This window comes from Microcaecilia unicolor, chromosome 11 (genome assembly GCF_901765095.1).
Source record: "Microcaecilia unicolor chromosome 11, aMicUni1.1, whole genome shotgun sequence".
In the NCBI taxonomy this organism is placed as follows: Eukaryota; Metazoa; Chordata; class Amphibia; order Gymnophiona; family Siphonopidae; genus Microcaecilia; species Microcaecilia unicolor.
The window spans coordinates 167,074,656-167,091,094 of record NC_044041.1 but is presented as its reverse complement, the minus strand read 5'-3'; the positions used below and the strand labels follow the sequence as shown (position 1 = coordinate 167,091,094).

Genomic DNA, 16,439 nt, shown 5'->3' with positions numbered 1-16,439 from the left:
GCATATTGCCAAATAAAGACATTACACCGCTTCGCTGAACTCTGACAAATTAGGTATGCATTTGGGTAAATGGATCCGTACCTTTTTTCTAGCTATATCTGACTCTAAACTTTCTGTTTCAGAACTCCACAAAGCAATACTCCAGTGGGAGGCTAGAAAAGATCTTGAGGTGGGCAGAAGATTTGGGGACTTTTGAGAGTTGGGATCCCCTGAAAAGTATACAGCAGATCCCTTCTATTACAAAATATGTCAAGCTTCAGAAAAGCTATTTTCAGATAGTACACAGAACTTACTTTACCCAACAGCAACTATACTATTCGGGTGGTGCTTTTTCGGCCTCTTGTCTTAAACGTGGCAGTGTCAGTGGTACCTTTTTTCATTCCTTTTGGTCATGTCCATTGATACAAGACTTTTCGGGAAAAGTCACTCGCTATCTGGGAAGGTTATGTGGTAATAGATTGCCTGGAACAGCTGACCAGCTATTATTGGATAACTTTGGGGCATTCAGAGGGGCGGGAGGAAGTGCCCATCCCTCTTTTCCATAAATTATGTATTCTGGGCCACAAATGTATACTTCAACACTGGACAAAACCAGAACCCCCAGAATATTGGCACTGGAGAAATCAGGTTCATCAACTGTTTGAATGGGAAAAGGGAAATTAGAGGGTCTGTTAAACATCAGAAGAGATTTTTGACAGTTTGGGATATTTATTTACAATCTTTGAGCCCCAGGGGTAACAGTATGATCCTAAATACACTCTGTAACTTCAAACAGCGGTGACAGTTGCAAGGGATTATCCCTTTGATAGATGGTCCAAGATGTTCAGCAATTGGGTATTAGCTCTGGAGTTGGGGGGGGGGGGAGGAGATGGGATACAGCTGTGACACCATTGTCTCCTACTATTAGGGTTGCTTTGGGGACCATTCGATGTGGGTTCTAGGAGATGAGTATTGGGGCAGTTCAACTTAAGGGGGGGAGAAGGTAGAGGGGGGTAGTGAACTAGATGATTGGGTAGGGAGGTGGGGGATGGGAGATATGAGACTGTACAAATGTTTCATAAGGCCTGGGGTGTCTATATATAATTTACTAACCACATCTCTATGGGTGGTACACCAGGGGGTTCTGGATAAGTAAATGAGATACCCTTATAAAAGTTTGATGACTGATCTTACTACTTTGCTATTATGCGATAAGATTGTTGCAATGATGTACACTCAAGTGGTTATATATGTTGTTAGGTTAGTCATCAATAAAAATGTTAAACTAAAAAATATAGTTAAATATTATCGAGACATCACTGTAAATGGCTGTTACCTGTTCTCTGTAGAGGTGGAAGAGAGTTAAAGCCTCATAAACCAGAAGAAAGGACCATTTGTCCAAAGGACAAATCCAAGGAGGATGCCTGATCCAGATAATGTTTCATAAATGTATGAGCAGAGGACCAGGTAGCTGCCTCAAATATTTCCTGCAGTGTGATTCTCTTTATGGGCCAGATGCACTAAACTTAACAAGCCAGCAACATGGTTTTTAAAGTGGTTCTAGCCAGTTTAGTGTGCAAGTAGTAAACCGGGACATGAACAAAAGGGTTCTCTGAGCCGTTTTCCTGTCATGATAGCAGCTAACGAAAACGGAATGCAAATGAGTTAATTACTATTATAATGTGAATGCAATGCGATGCACTACCGTTTCCGACCCCATGCACAAAAGCAGTCCCTACCTTTACCGTGGAAATTTTAACAGGAGGTGTGGACCTGCTGGTTCTTCATTATCGCAAGTAGGAGAAGGGGAAAAACAAGGCAGGGAAGATGGAACACACAAAAAAAGTATACCAGCTTACACGCAGCTTCTTTGCGTGTATGAAAGCCGTGCCATATGTTTCTTTTTCAAATTACATTTTACTGGCAAGAAATTTGGGGGGGGGGGGGGGGGGGGGCAGTACCGAAATGTAAAGCATAAAAGTAATGGTGACTTACCAAAAATGCAACGAAGACAAGGGTCCATCTAAGAAACAGTGTCTGTGGGAAATGGGCTTGGTAAAATGTTGAGTGATCAGGTTGGCCTGTTGAGGAAGGAATATCAGTGGCTGTGGGGACAGCCTGGTGAGGAAAGGGAACCAGAGCTGCCTGGGCCAGTATGGAACAACAAGTATCAATGTCGCCTTGTCTGTTTGTGCCTTTTGGGTAGTTTTCGATACCAGTGGAATGGGAGGATATGCGTATAAAAGATGTTTCTTCCATGAGATTTGAAACACATCCTCTCTCTGTTTGACGCTGGATACTGGGAACAAAATTTGCAGCATTTCATGTTCTGTGGGGATGCAAAGAAGTCTGTTTATGGAGCATTTTTTGGAATAGAAACTGTGGTCTTCAGTGACCATTCGTGAAGCTGTAGTTGGTGACTTAATGCATCTGCTATGGCATTCATTTTGCTGGTAGGTAAGACAGTACTATATATTAGACGTTATACTTTTTGTATTTTGTATTTTTATTTATATTTTTATGTGTCTCTTTTATAGTGTAAGATTTTCTTTAGATTTAAACTAGGTATGCAAATAAAATATATTAAACTGTCAGTTTCTGATGCTTTGCTTTCTTCATTCGTATTGGTGTTTTCCTTTTCTTTTAGACTATCTTCATTGTTTTCTTCTTCTTTAAACATAAACACTTCTGTTATTTCTTCATCAGGATGTTCTTTCTGTTCTTCTGAATAAGATTTTAGAAAAAATGTAGAGCAATTGGCATTGGCTTATATTCTGTAAGTAGTTTTAAATAGGTTATCTGTGAGAAGTGTAAGAAGTGCCTATATTAGCCCATTTTTGCTCAAAATTTTAATTTCATCCTAGATTTCTAAAACAAGTTGGGAACACTGAGTAAAAAATTTGAGGGGTAGTTAAGAAGGGAGTCCTTTTACTAAGCTGAGGTAAAAATAAGCCTTAGTGTACCCTTAAATGGCTTATTTCTTTTTTGTATTAATAGCCCTAATGTTGCAGCAAGAAAAAGCACAAAAGGGCCTCCAAGACTGGAACAATGGTACAATCTTTAATGAAATAGTAACATAGTAGATGATGGCAGAAAAAGACCTGCACGGTCCATCCAGTCTGCCCAACAAGATAAACTCATATGTGCTACGTTTTGTGTATACCTTACCTTGATTTATATCTGCCATTGTCAGGGCACAGACCGTATAAGTCTGCCTAGCACTAGCCCCGCCTCCCAACCACCAGCCCCGCCTCCCCCCACCGGCTCTACTACTACTACTACTACTCAACATTTCCAAAGCAATAGGGGCTGTGTTTTGGCGCTGAAAAGCGCCTGCCTTAGGAGTCAAACCAGTATTCTTATTAGTTGGAAATAAATATCACAAATCGTCCGTTTAAAAAAACACATAAATACTGGTGCTACTGATGATTTCTTGTGGGCAACACAAGCAGCAGAATTGGATTTTTCACAAGCTGGAATTCCAAAGGTTGCTTTTTGTTAAAGCCACTTTTCCTCTCAGCTATAAAATGTCACTCCTTGAAACTTGGACCCATTCAGGTATTCATTTAGCCTGGATGCGTGGCACACCAGCCCGATAGAGTAGCATCGATCCAATGTGATCACTAATGAGTGGGAGTTCAGGTTAAGTGAAGGTACCTGTGATTTGAAACCATTCCAAAAGGTATGGGGCAGGGAGAGTGGCATGCTAGACAATGGGGAGATGGGGGAGGGAAGAGAGAGGAAGAGATGTTGATCCCTGACCCAATCCAGAAGTGGAGGGGAGAGTGAGAAGGAGAAATTCTTGAAAATGAGTAGGAGGATGGAGAGAGGTTGGATCATGGGGTGGAGGGGAGGGGGAGAGAGATACTGGAAAATGAGAGGGAGGATCAAGTGATGTTGGATCATGGGGTAGAGGAGAGGGCGGGAAGATGATGGACTTAAGGGGAACATAAGGATACTGAAGAGCAATGTTGGACATGGTGGGAGGGAATCAAAGGTGCACAGATGCTGGATCAAAGGGGGCATGGTAAAAGGAGATGCTGAACATGATGACGATATAGTGAGATAGAGGGAAGATGTTGGACACAGAAAGGGAAATGGGGTGAAGCTAGACATGGGAGTGAGATGGGAAGAATGTGCAGATGCCAGATATGGGGAACTATCAGAAGAGAGAGTCCAGATAGTGGACACGTGGGAGGTGGGAATTGGAAGATGGAGAAGAAATTCTGGACATAGGGTGATGAAGGAAGATATGGGCCACAGTGAGTGCATATGAAGATAGAGGGTTGATACTGGAAATGAGGGGCACATAGGGAGATGTTAAACAGAGGGGCAAAGGAGATGGGGCACCTAGATAGATGGGGGAGATATTGAACAGAGGAGAACATATGGAGACAAGGGGATGCAAGGAAATGGGGGAATTGAGAGAGAAGATGTGGAATACAGAAGGAGAAATGCTGGACAGTTCTATTTTAGCATAAGGTCTTATTTCATAAACTGGGCCCCTTGTGCTAAAATAGCATGATTTCTGGTAAAATAACTTTGCTTATTGGTAGCCCTCGTTGATAACTTCTCCTCTTAATGGAGGAGACCGAGAGAGAAATTTTGAACAGGGAGAGAGATGGTGAACAGAAGGGAGGAGGAAGTTACTTAAAGGCTGAGCAAAAAGAGAGAAATGGGAAATGGTGGCTAGGATGAGGGCAAGAGATGAAAAGATGTAGGTAGATGCAGTAAAAAGAGGGAGATGGAGGAGAAGTGACATCTAGGTAGAAAGAGGGAGACAGAAAATTAAATGGAAGCAAGCAGAGAGGTAGAGATCAATGTCCGAGATGGATGTAGGAGAGAAAATAAGGAAGATTTGAGGGGAGAGAAGAAGTATGAGATGAACTAGAGACTCTGGAAGGAGCATTGAGTGAAGACAGAACAGCAAAGATCAGAGGCAGAGACCAACTTGATTAAAAATTGCCAGACAACAAAAGTAGAAAAAATTATCCATTTGGTGATTCGAATATGTGCTACGTTTGGGGCCCTTTTACTAAACTGTGGCAAAAAGTGGTCTTAGTACCCCCTTACATGGTTTTTCCTACACACTCAGGCCATTTTTACTGCAGCAGGAAAATGGCCAACTTTCTATTTTTCCTGTTAATGGCAATGCACTAATGTTGCCATTAGCATGTGGCCATTAAAGAATTACTGTGTGAGCACTTATCAACACCTGTTATATAGGCTGTAAGGGCTCGCATTGTAATCTTGCGCTAGCCAGTTAGCGCATGGTAAAGTAGCTGCATTGAGTAGCACATGAACACCCTCTCTATACCCAAGATATGCCCCCGCCAACAAAACTTTCAAGACATCTTTGTGAATGGTTAGTGTGTGCAAATTTGGAACTTACCGCAGGATGTCTGAGTGCATCCCACATAAGCCATCTTCAGATCTGCCAAGTCTCCCGCATTCAGCGGGAGACTCCCGCTTTGGCGAGTCATCTCCCGCACTCCTGCCAAAGTGGGAAAGTCTCCCGCTGAAACACGCGGCGCCAGCTCCCATTTCCAGCCACTGCTGCTTCTCCTGTTGAGCAGCAGCGGCCGCTACAAAAAAGAAAAAGAACTAATTAAACCAAAAATGTTTTTAACAAGCAAGCGCGGCACCACAGGCAGCCTTCAGGCATTGACTGTCTGCTCTGCAGCCACTCCTCTCTCTCCTCTCACGTCACTGCCCCTGGAGCAGGAAGTTGAGATCGACTTCCTGCTATGCTGCACTCCTCCGGGGACCGTGAGAGGAGAGAGGAGTGACTGCAGAGCCGACAGCCAATGCCTGAAGGCTGCCTGCGGTGCCGCGCTTGCTTTTTAAAAACATTTTTGGTTTGTTTAATTAGCTCTTTTTCTTTTTGTAGCAGCCGCTGCTGCTCAACAGGAGAAGCAGCAGTGGCCAAGAAACAAAGATCTGGTGGAAGGAGGAGTGGGAGGCAGGAGGTAAGATAGTGGGGAAAGAAGGAGGGAAGATGGAGAAGGGCTGGAGAAAGAGAGAAACTGTTGGTGATAAGGATGGGGAGAAGGGGGGGGAATGATGAATGTAAAAGAGTAGAGAGAGAGAGACACTGGATGGAAAGAAGGGGATAGAGAGAGAGAGAGAGACACTGGATGGAAGGATAGGGAGAGAAAGAGGGGAGATGAATTCAGAGAGAAAGGAGAGAGACTGGAAAGATGTGGAGAGAGAAGGGACACTGAACAGAAAAGGGTAGAGAGATAGAGAGACACTAGATAGAAGGAGGGGGAGAGAGACATTAGATGGAAGGATCAGGAGAGAGGGTAGATGGGTGGAAGGATGGGGAGAGAAAGGGAAGACACTGGATGGAAGGGTAGGGAGAAAGAGGAGACGCTGGATGGAAGGAATCCAGGCCAAAGTATCAGCCTGCCTGTCTGACATTGCTGCCTGGATGTCTCAGCGCCATCTGAAACTTAACATGACCAAGACTGAGCTTCTCATGTTTCCCCCTAAACCAACCTCTCCTCCTCCCCCATTCTCTATTTCTGTGGATAACACTCTCATCCTTCCTGTCTCATCAGCTCGTAACCTTGGGGTCATCTTTGACTCCTCCCTCTCCTTCTCTGCACATATTCAGCAGACTGCTAAAACCTGTCGTTTCCTTCTCCATAATACCATCAAAATTCGCCCTTTCCTTTCTGAGCACACTACCAGAACCCTCATCCACACTCTTATCACCTCTCGCTTAGACTATTGCAACTTGCTTCTTACAGGTCTCCCACTTAGCCATCTCTCTCCTGTTCAATCTGTTCAAAATTCTGCTGCACGACTAATATTCCGCCAGTGTCATTATGCTCATATTAGCCCTCTCCTCAAGTCATTTCACTGGCTTCCTATCCGTTTCTGCATACAGTTCAAACTCCTCTTATTGACCTATAAGTGCATTCACTCTGCAGCTCCTCAGTACCTCTCCACTCTCATCTCTCCCTACATTTCTCCCCGGGAACTCCGCTCACTGAGTAAATCTCTCTTATCTGCACCCTTCTCCTCCACTGCTAACTCCAGACTCCGTTCCTTTTATCTTGCTGCACCATATGCCTGGAATAGACTTCCTGAGCCGGTACGTCAAGCTCCATCTCTGGCCATCTTCAAAACTAAACGCCCACCTTTTTGGTGCTGCTTTTAACTCCTAACCCTTATTCACTTGTTCAGAACCCTTACTTTATCATCCTTTATTTGCGGATGATACTAAGATCTGTAACAGAGTGGACACCCCGGAGGGAGTGGAAAACATGAAAAAGGACCTACGGAAGCTAGAATGGTCTAAGGTTTGGCAATTAAAATTCAATGTGAAGAAATGCAAAGTGATGCACTTAGGGAGTAGAAATCCATGGGAGACGTATGTGTTAGGCAGGGAGAGTCTGATAGGATACGGATGGGGAGAGGGATCTTGGGGTGATAGTATCTGAGGATTTGAAGGCGACGAAACAGTGTGACAAGGCGGTGGTCGTAGCTAGAATGTTGTTAGGCTGTATAGAGAGAGGTGTGACCAGCAGAAGAAAGGGGGTGTTGATGCCCCTGTATAAGTCGTTGGTGAGGCCCCACCTGGAGTATTGTGTTCAGTTTTGGAGGCCGTATCCTGTTAAGGGTGTAAAAAGAATTGAAGTGGTGTAAAGAAAAGCTACGAGAATGGTATGGGATTTGCATTACAAGACGTATGAGGAGAGACTTGCGGACCTGAACATGTATACTCTGGAAGAAAGGAGAAAAAGGGGTGATATGATACAGATGTTCAAATATTTGAAAGGTATTAATCTGCAAACGAACCTTTTCCGGAGACGTGATGGCGGTAGAACGAGAGGACATGAAATGATATTGAAGGGGGGCAGACTCAAGAAAAATGTCAGGAAGTATTTTTTCACAGAGAGAGTAGTGGATGCTTGGAATGCCCTCCCGCGGGAGGTGGTGGAAATGAAAACAGTAACGGAATTCAAACGTGTGGGATAAACATAAAGGAATACTGTTAAGAAGGAATGGATCCTAAGGAGCTTAGCCGAGATTGGGTGGCAGAGCCGGTGGCGAGAGGCGGGGATGGTGCTGGGCAGACTTATACGGTCTGTGCCAGAGCCGGTGGTGGGAGGCGGGACTGGTGGTTGGGAGGTGGGGATAGTGCTGGGCAGACTTATACGGTCTGTGCCAGAACCGGTGGTGGGAGGCAGGGATGGTGGTTGGGAGGCGAGGATAGTGCTGGGCAGACATATACGGTCTGTGCCCTGAAAAGGACAGGTACAAATCAAGGTAAAGTATACACAAAAAGTAGCACATGTGAGTTTATCTTGTTGGGCAGACTGGATGGACCGTGCAGGTCGTTTTCTGCCGTCATCTACTATGTTACTATCCTCACTTTAATATTCCCTTATCTCTTGTTTGTCCTGTTTGTCTGTCCTAATTAGATTGTAAGCTCTGTCTAGCAGGGAATGTCTCTTCATGTTCGTGTACAGCGCTGCGTACGTCTAGTAGCGCTATAGAAATAAGTAGTAGTAGTGGATTGTAATTGAAAAGTCCTGATTTCTGGCTGTTTACTAGCAGGAGTCCGGAGTTTTCAGTTATAATCCACATATCCTGAAGCAGCAAATAAAAATGCTGGCCATTGTTGTTTGTGTAGAGGGAACAGAAGGCATCACAGCACACAAAGTTAAGTGTTGGGTGCATTTTGCATTTGGATAGATGTATATTATAAAAAATGGATATGCATTATAGGGGGGGGGGGGGGGGGGGTTATCCGCTGATGACAGATAGAGCTTCATTGCTACAAGAAAAGCATTTGTTGGAGCCTGTTGAGGCTTTTTCCTCCTATTGCATTTTTTTGATATGTTTTTTTTTCAATGCTGGCTGCATGAATAATTGAAAGTGTTGATCACTTATATTCACGGAGCCTGGTAGAAGCATGGGTATGTCTCCAGTTTATATGCGTAACTTATAGAATACTATAGGTATGTTGCATGATGAACCTAGGTGTGCCCGTTTACACTTGCTGTCCACCTGGCATAAATGGTCATGCCTAAACGTGGCCATGCCAATGCCAACTTACACTGAGTTCTATAATGGCATCTGTGTGCCAAGATGCCATTATTGAATACTAATGTGCCAAGTTATTAAATTGCCCCCATATGATTTGAACATGTTAATAAAGTTTCATTTTACTTTTATACTGTTGTTGGCTATGTCTGTGGAGGCTCAATGCTCAACCCTTGTTCACGTTGTCGCAACCCCCATAACCTCAGAGGAAATTCTGATTGCCTAGCCTAACGTCTCATGCACTCTTTTTCTCTCCTTTTGCAGAAGGCTTCAAGGAGATTTGCCCTGCTGGCCCTGGCTACCATTATTCAGCCGCTGACCTGAGGTTCAATACCCGCTTCTTGGGCCAGGAACATCCGAGAATCCCCGTCAGACAACAGGTGGAGCTTCTGCCTACAGTATCAACCATCAGAGCAGTCACCTGTAAGTGTCACCTGTGAATCTCTACGCTACTGGCTGCCATTTTAATTGGAAAAAAAGAATCCTATAGGGTGTTTTTAGAGTTGGTAGCAAGGATTTCCCTAAAGAGTAGGGTCCTAGTGAAAGGCAGTGTGCCTCTCCTGGGATGATACTGACAGTAGTCATGGCTAAAACCTTAATCCTTTGATCCTTGTCTTCTCTCTAAATGTGGTTTTCACTAACAGTCCATGTTCAATTTATTCTCTCTGAGAGATTTGTTTTTGTTTTGTTTTCTTTTGAAAGCTCGTTTGATTATCCATGATACTGGCACTGAAGAGAGAAGGCCCATTGTCAGACCAGTGCTTCCAGAGGATAGACGACCTGCAAGTCAACCTGTGGATAGTCAACCCACGAGAATAGAGGTCTCTGAAGACAGAAGACCTTGGAGACCAGTTGTACCCGAAGACAGAAGAGTAGTCATTCCAACCAGCTCTCCGTTATCCATTACAGAAAGGGTCATCGTGCCAGCTCAAGGTAAGACAACATTAGCTTGCTCCCCACATCACAGGACAAGCCAACATAACCAGAAACAAAGGTGATAAGAAACTTCAACTCCATAAGTAATTCAAAAGCAAAGCAGTGCAAAGGCCTTTCATGTTAATAAATGCTCTTGTTGAGTGAATCTGTAGACTCTGATCTCTTTCTGGAAGGAATGTATTATAATTTGTTACCCCCGAGGAACAAAATTTGGTAATGTTCCTTACAAATTTTTTCCGTTCCTCTAGTTTTCCACAGGTGATGTGATGGGCAGCTCTCAGCATACTGCTATGGGCTTCCAGCTAGTGCGTGTCACCTGTCACACAAGCAGTCTCTGGTGTAGCATAGAAGCCCCAGAGATGTTATCGCAAAATTGTGCTTTCCACAAGAGACAGGATGGAGGTGATGGGAAAGGGGCATGGGCGTAGATTGGGGGGGGCGAGCCCCCCAAACAAGTCGCACCGGCGAACTGGCGGGGCTTAATTGTGTCTTCCCCGCTGGCGCTGCCTCGGTCCCTGACTCCCTGCAGCATTTTTGGCTTCACCCGTCCTGTACCCGTCGCCGTCAGCGCTGCCATTCATTCTCTCACAGGCAGCCTCGTTCCCGCTCCCCTTTGCCGCGTCCACTCCTCCGGCTCTCTCTGATGCACTTCCTGTTTAAGGTTACTCCCTTAATTAAATTTAGCTTCAGGGCCCTTTGAGGCTGGAGGCTGCAGGACTCCCTCCTTCCCTCCCTAGGGTTGCCGACATGGGGTCCTCGACATGTTACAAACCTTCATGGGCCACTTTAAGAGAGTCTGGGAGAGTTTAAAGTTGGATTTCTGGCCTTTCAGTGGTCCTCTCTGAGTCCCAAGTGTCTTGGGGGCCCTAGTCTCAGCTAGGAGCCTGGCATGGACTTGCAAGCAAACCAGGCTTTCCAGCGGTGGTTCAATTCCTGAGCAGGTTGTAATCCTGCCTTTGTCCTCTGTGGAGATGGGGCAAGGAAGATGCGGATGATGGGGTTCCCTCCAAGGAGGGTTGTCCACAGACAATATGAAGTTATCACAAAGTGTCCTCCTGTGGCCTACTTCAGCAGGGCCAAAAAATGCACTATTGTCTCTTAAAGAAAAGAGTACATCCAGCTTGTCTGGGCCCAGAGATAAAGTTCTGTCTCTCATCAGATATTAATCACCAGCTGGCAACCGGTCATGTTTTCACACAGTTCTGCAAGGCTCCAAGATGAACTTGGCCTACCTGGAAATAGTGTTTGAAAGCACCAGGAGGTCAGACCATAGGTAGTGTGAGGCATAGGCTGTAGGGCTCTGATTCTTTCCTCTGGGTCTCTCCGACCTAGCTGTGCCCTGTGTTTTAATAATTTCTGGGCCATGCCTCCTGTCTCTGCCCTCTCTGTGTCACCTCCCCTGTGGTTGGAGTGAGAGGTTTAAGGTGTTCTGTAACTGTGAAGGAGTACTTTTAAGGGCAGTGGTAGCATCTTAACTACTTGTTGTTGACAGAATAGGAAGGCTTCCCCTGTTTGGTGACTGCAGGATTTGCCGTTTTGAGGGACCTAGAGGGAAAGGGATATGCCTTCCTGCTCTCTGGCCACCTCCAAGGGTCCCCAATGAGGACTAGCTGGCCCTCTCTAGGGAGGGTTGGATTGGATTGGGATTACCTCAACCTGTTCCACCAGGCGTGGGCCCTTATCTCAGACCAATGGGTCCTAGAAGATAGTTCATCATGGGAATGCATTGGAATTTGCAGATGGACACCAAAGGAAAAAAACAGAGACCCCACAAAATGTGAAGGCAAACACAAAGTGGGGATGACCAACAAATGGGACTGGGGAAACCTAGTTCTTATAAAAATCCTTTACTGGAAGAACCAAAAATGTCTTGGATCATCAGGCCTAGGTAGACTAGACAGGCCATATTTCAGCGGAATCCAATGATTCTAGTAAGGTTGAAATGAAATAAATTAAACAACCATAATAACATATAAAATGATCATTAGAAAATTATTATTATTTTTACTCATATGAATGTCATTTTTTATTCATGTGAATGTCATTTTTACGCGCTTTGTATATAGACTTAAACATATACATTCGTCTCTTGATTTCATCATCATTTATATATTTTATTATGGGTTTAATTTATTTCGTTTCAACTTTCCTAGAATCATTGGACTCCTGATGTTCCAAGACTCCTTTTGGTTATTCCAATAAAGGATTTTTTTGAGAACCAGGTTTTTCCACTCCTGTTTCTTGGTCATCTCTGCTGTGTCTGTTTGCTTTGGAATTTGCAGAGCCAGTTTCAGATGCCTTTACGGTGTCCCTTTACAGATCCTCCTTCAAGGTGCGAGTGATAGTCCATGTTGCAAAGGCCACTCCAGTTAGGAGCAGTGGAACCTCTTCCAAGCCAGGATATAGGAAGGGGTTGCTGTTCCTTCTTCATAGTGGTGCCAAAAGAAGGGAGTTCCTTCCAGCCTATTCTAGATTTGAAGGGGGAGTTGATGCTTCTCTTTGAGTTCCACAATGTTGAATAGAAACCTTATGCTCTGTGTATCCGGCAGTCAGACTGGGAGAGTTGTGAGATCTCTGGACCTTTCCAAGGCCTACTTTCTTATTGTTATCACAACCAAATGCAAAGGTTTCTTGCACTTCTGTATTCTTTGGTCACCATATCCACTTTTGGGCTTGGCAGTGGCTCTGAGAACTTTTTCCAAGGTCATGGTGTGGCAGCCCACCTGCACAGGCAGGGTGTTCGTCAAGTCCATTGATACTTGGACAATTGACTGAACCAGGCCAGTTTCGAGATGGATTCAAAGCTGACAGCCCCTCAGGTGGTCATGTAAACAGTAAGGCACAAGGAATGCAAAATCCAGTGTCTGTTTCAAAGAAAGAGCAGACTATGTAGAAATGCAGACTGTATTCACCTGTACTCACTACTCAAGCTCCTGGTCCATATACACACATGCATGACATGGCCATGTTTCACCCAAAAGGACTGCTTCAGGGGGGCAATAAATTACTGTAAACATACATGTATAGGACATACAGTATCAGTCATAAAGACCAAATCAAATCATAATATTAAAAACATATAAATCAGAAACAGTACCATTTATGTTAAAACATAAATTCAGAAATAAATACATCATTAAAACCTAAGTGTCATTTAAACATTTAAAATCACACTAAAAAAATGCAGGAACCAATAAAACATTATATACCCAAATCATGGTTAAGTATCATTCAAACATTTAAAGCTACACTAAGAAACATGCGGGAACCAATAGACACAGACATAGGTGGGTTTACCCAGTGGTGTAAATCTTCAACTTCACCAACCTGTAAAATCTAGACTAAAAATGAAAGATAACATGTGTTTATAGAAAAAAGTAATTATATTTAAAAACCTAAAATAAAAACATGCTTAATTATCTAACAGGCAAATTAAGGACACATAAAGGCTCACTGAGATGAATGGCATAAAATTATGAAAAGAATATTGATAAGGCAGGACCTCATGAAACACAGGAGAGGAGTATCAAAAAGATGATTGAAAATTATACATGGAACAGCATCTTAAAACAACATTGAAAAAACATATACCCCCCCCCCCCCCCCCCCGATATTCAAACCATTTAACTGGCCAGAAACGGTACATGGCTGGTTAAATGGCATTTAACTGCTATCTGGCAATATTCAGCGGAGATAGCCGGTTATCCCCCATTGAATATTTCAGGTTAGGGCCCCCGTTGAACATTTCCAGTTAGGGTCTAGGAGATAGCCAGCTATGTGGTTAGGGTGGTGGACTTTGGTCCTGGGGAACTGAGGAACTGAGTTCAATTCCCACTTCAGGCACAGGCAGCTCCTTGTGACTCTGGGCAAGTCACTTAACCCTCCATTGCCCCATGTAAGCCGCATTGAGCCTGCCATGAGTGGGAAAGCGTGGGGTACAAATGTAACAAAAATAAATATCGCGTGATATAGTCAGCTATCCCAAAATATTTGATTCATATCCGGCTATTGTAATCAACCACATCGGCCTGCTTAAATAGCTGTTACATCTTTAGCTGGTTTAAAGTTAACAGGCTGTCTTAGAATATCCACTTAGCCGCTTAACTTTAAACTGGCTAAAAATAAACCAAATATTCAGTGCCGGTCACCGGAAACGGCCCATCATTGAATATCTGGGCTGACCGCCAACCGTGGGAGTTAGCTGGGTTCCCTCCCATGGTTTGAATATCAGCCCCTTAGAACTTACTGCAACCATGGTCTTTACACCATCAGAGGAATACAGCGAAATATTGTCCTAATTAAGTCTATGAGGGGACATAGAAAGAGGAAATACCAGGATGTACTGTTTAGGACTGGATCTCAAAGTCATCGTTACTCTGGTGGAGTTTTGTATTCTGTCACAGAAGCATATGGGATTTTTTTTCTAAGGTTCTGTCTCCTGGTTGCAGGGACTAATGTCTGTGAGCTGAACCCTCGGATCTGTGGCCCTGGACGCTGTGTGTCCCGGCAGGGAAGTTATACCTGCGTCTGCAACACTGGCTTCTGGCTGAGCACTCAGGGGACACACTGTATTGGTAAGAAGGAAAGAGGATTCCGGGCCTTGATTTAGTCAGTTTTGGGCTATGTGCCCATAAGTGGAAATACTACCCAGTAAATTCCGACTCTCTATTTGAGTGACATCACCATTATAGCAGCAGGTGCAGTTTGGAGCTGGTCTTTTTTTTTTCTCTACCTCCAGCCGATGGTGCAGGTTAGACTGATACATCTGTTTTTTGAATTTTGTTGTTTTTCGGCCTGATCCCTTCAGACCTAGGCCACTACTGGTATCTGTCTGCTTGAGTCCTTGGGCTGTTTTTACTCTTGGATTTGGTCTATGGGCTGCTTCCTGGTTTGAGTTGGGGGTGGGAGGGGGGTTTACCCCCATTCTCAGTCCCTTGTTTGCAGGCTAGGTCCCTGGAGCAGCTAGCACAGAGGCCCTAAGGGGCCCAAGCAAGCTGAGACCAAGCCCTTGCCCCCCTCCATGGCTCCCTTTCTCCTCTGTCTCACTCCCTCCACAGCCTCGTGCCTTTAAAAAATTTAAAAAGTCTAAGCAGTCGGCTGCTTGAGCTGTAGATAGTTTTAATAAAGAAAAAGCAGAGCACAAGTGAAAGTGAACTTAGGGAGGAGCTCTAGCCTCAGGGGGAGCGAGGAATCCCTTCTTCATGGTTGGGCAGCTTGGGCCATTAGAGAGAGTTGCAGCATGCTGTGTTGCTGTGGCTCCTGTAATGGTCGCCTTCTGTCAGCTACGACCAGCTCCACATGCCCATTTGTGGGGCAGGGCCTTCGGGAATGGGGGATTCTGGTACTATGCAATCACTGGGTGTTCTTGTGGCAGTGGAGCTCCATTCAGCCTCTGTCCTAGCAGCTGCAGACCTGTGACTTTTGATGGGATAGGCGGCTATATTTGATTCTGGCCATGTGACTTTGGCTGCAAAGCAAAGAGTGGGTGTGCCACCTCAGGGGGGGGGGTCCCCATGTTCTCCAGGTCCAGATCATCCATTTGGCCCCTATCCCTGTGGCAGCCATCTCAGAATGGTTTAGCAGAGCTCTAGAGGCCTTGCAGAGGCTCAAACCTGTGGACAAGGGACTTAAGAGTTGGCCTTGAGGGGCTGCCTGAGATCTGGTTGTCCTTCCCTCTTCATTTCCCTCACTCCTGCTTCCACTGTACAGCAAGCAGGCATGGTTACTCAGTGGAAGGCTCAAAAGAGCTCCCAGGACTCCCCCTTATAAAGATTCAGTCTGGGTGGCGGAGACACCTGGGCCATTGTCTTAGCATTCTCTGAATCCTTGGAATCTAGAGAGCTGTCTCCAGAGGATGATGGAGAATCTCCAGTGGTGTTTCTTCTGGCATGGAGCTTCTGGCTCTTACTGATCAAGCCTCAGAGATCCTTCAGTAGGCTACAGCTCCCAGTCCCCCCTACAGATGGGGCTATCACAAGCCCCTGAAGAAGTTTCCCCTCCATTGGGCCTTATCTGAAATGGTTCTAAAGGAGAAGGGAGATCCTAGGTGCTGTGCTTCGGGGCTCCAATCTTATGGGGGCATCTCTCTCCGCTCCCTCAGGAGGATGTTGATCATCTCTTTCCTCTTCTGAATGTGGATGCCTTGGTCATGGCCATGGCCAAGAAAATGACAATCCTGGTGGAATGCAGCTCATAAGTACATAAGTACATAAGTAGTGCCATACTGGGAAAGACCAAAGGTCCATCTAGCCCAGCATCCTGTCACCGACAGTGGCCAATCCAGGTCAAGGGCACCTGGCACGCTCCCCAAACGTAAAAAACATTCCAGACAAGTTATACCTAAAAATGCGGAATTTTTCCAAGTCCATTTAATAGCGGTCTATGGACTTGTCCTTTAGGAATCTATCTAACCCCTTTTTAAACTCCGTCAAGCTAACCGCCCGTACCACGTTCTCCGGCAACGA

At 44.9% G+C, this 16,439-nt stretch overlaps 1 pseudogene; it reads left to right on the top strand.

Moving 5' to 3' along the window:
* LOC115481002 overlaps nucleotides 1–16,439 on the top strand; it is a 469,054-nt pseudogene that overhangs the window by 345,577 nt on the left and 107,038 nt on the right.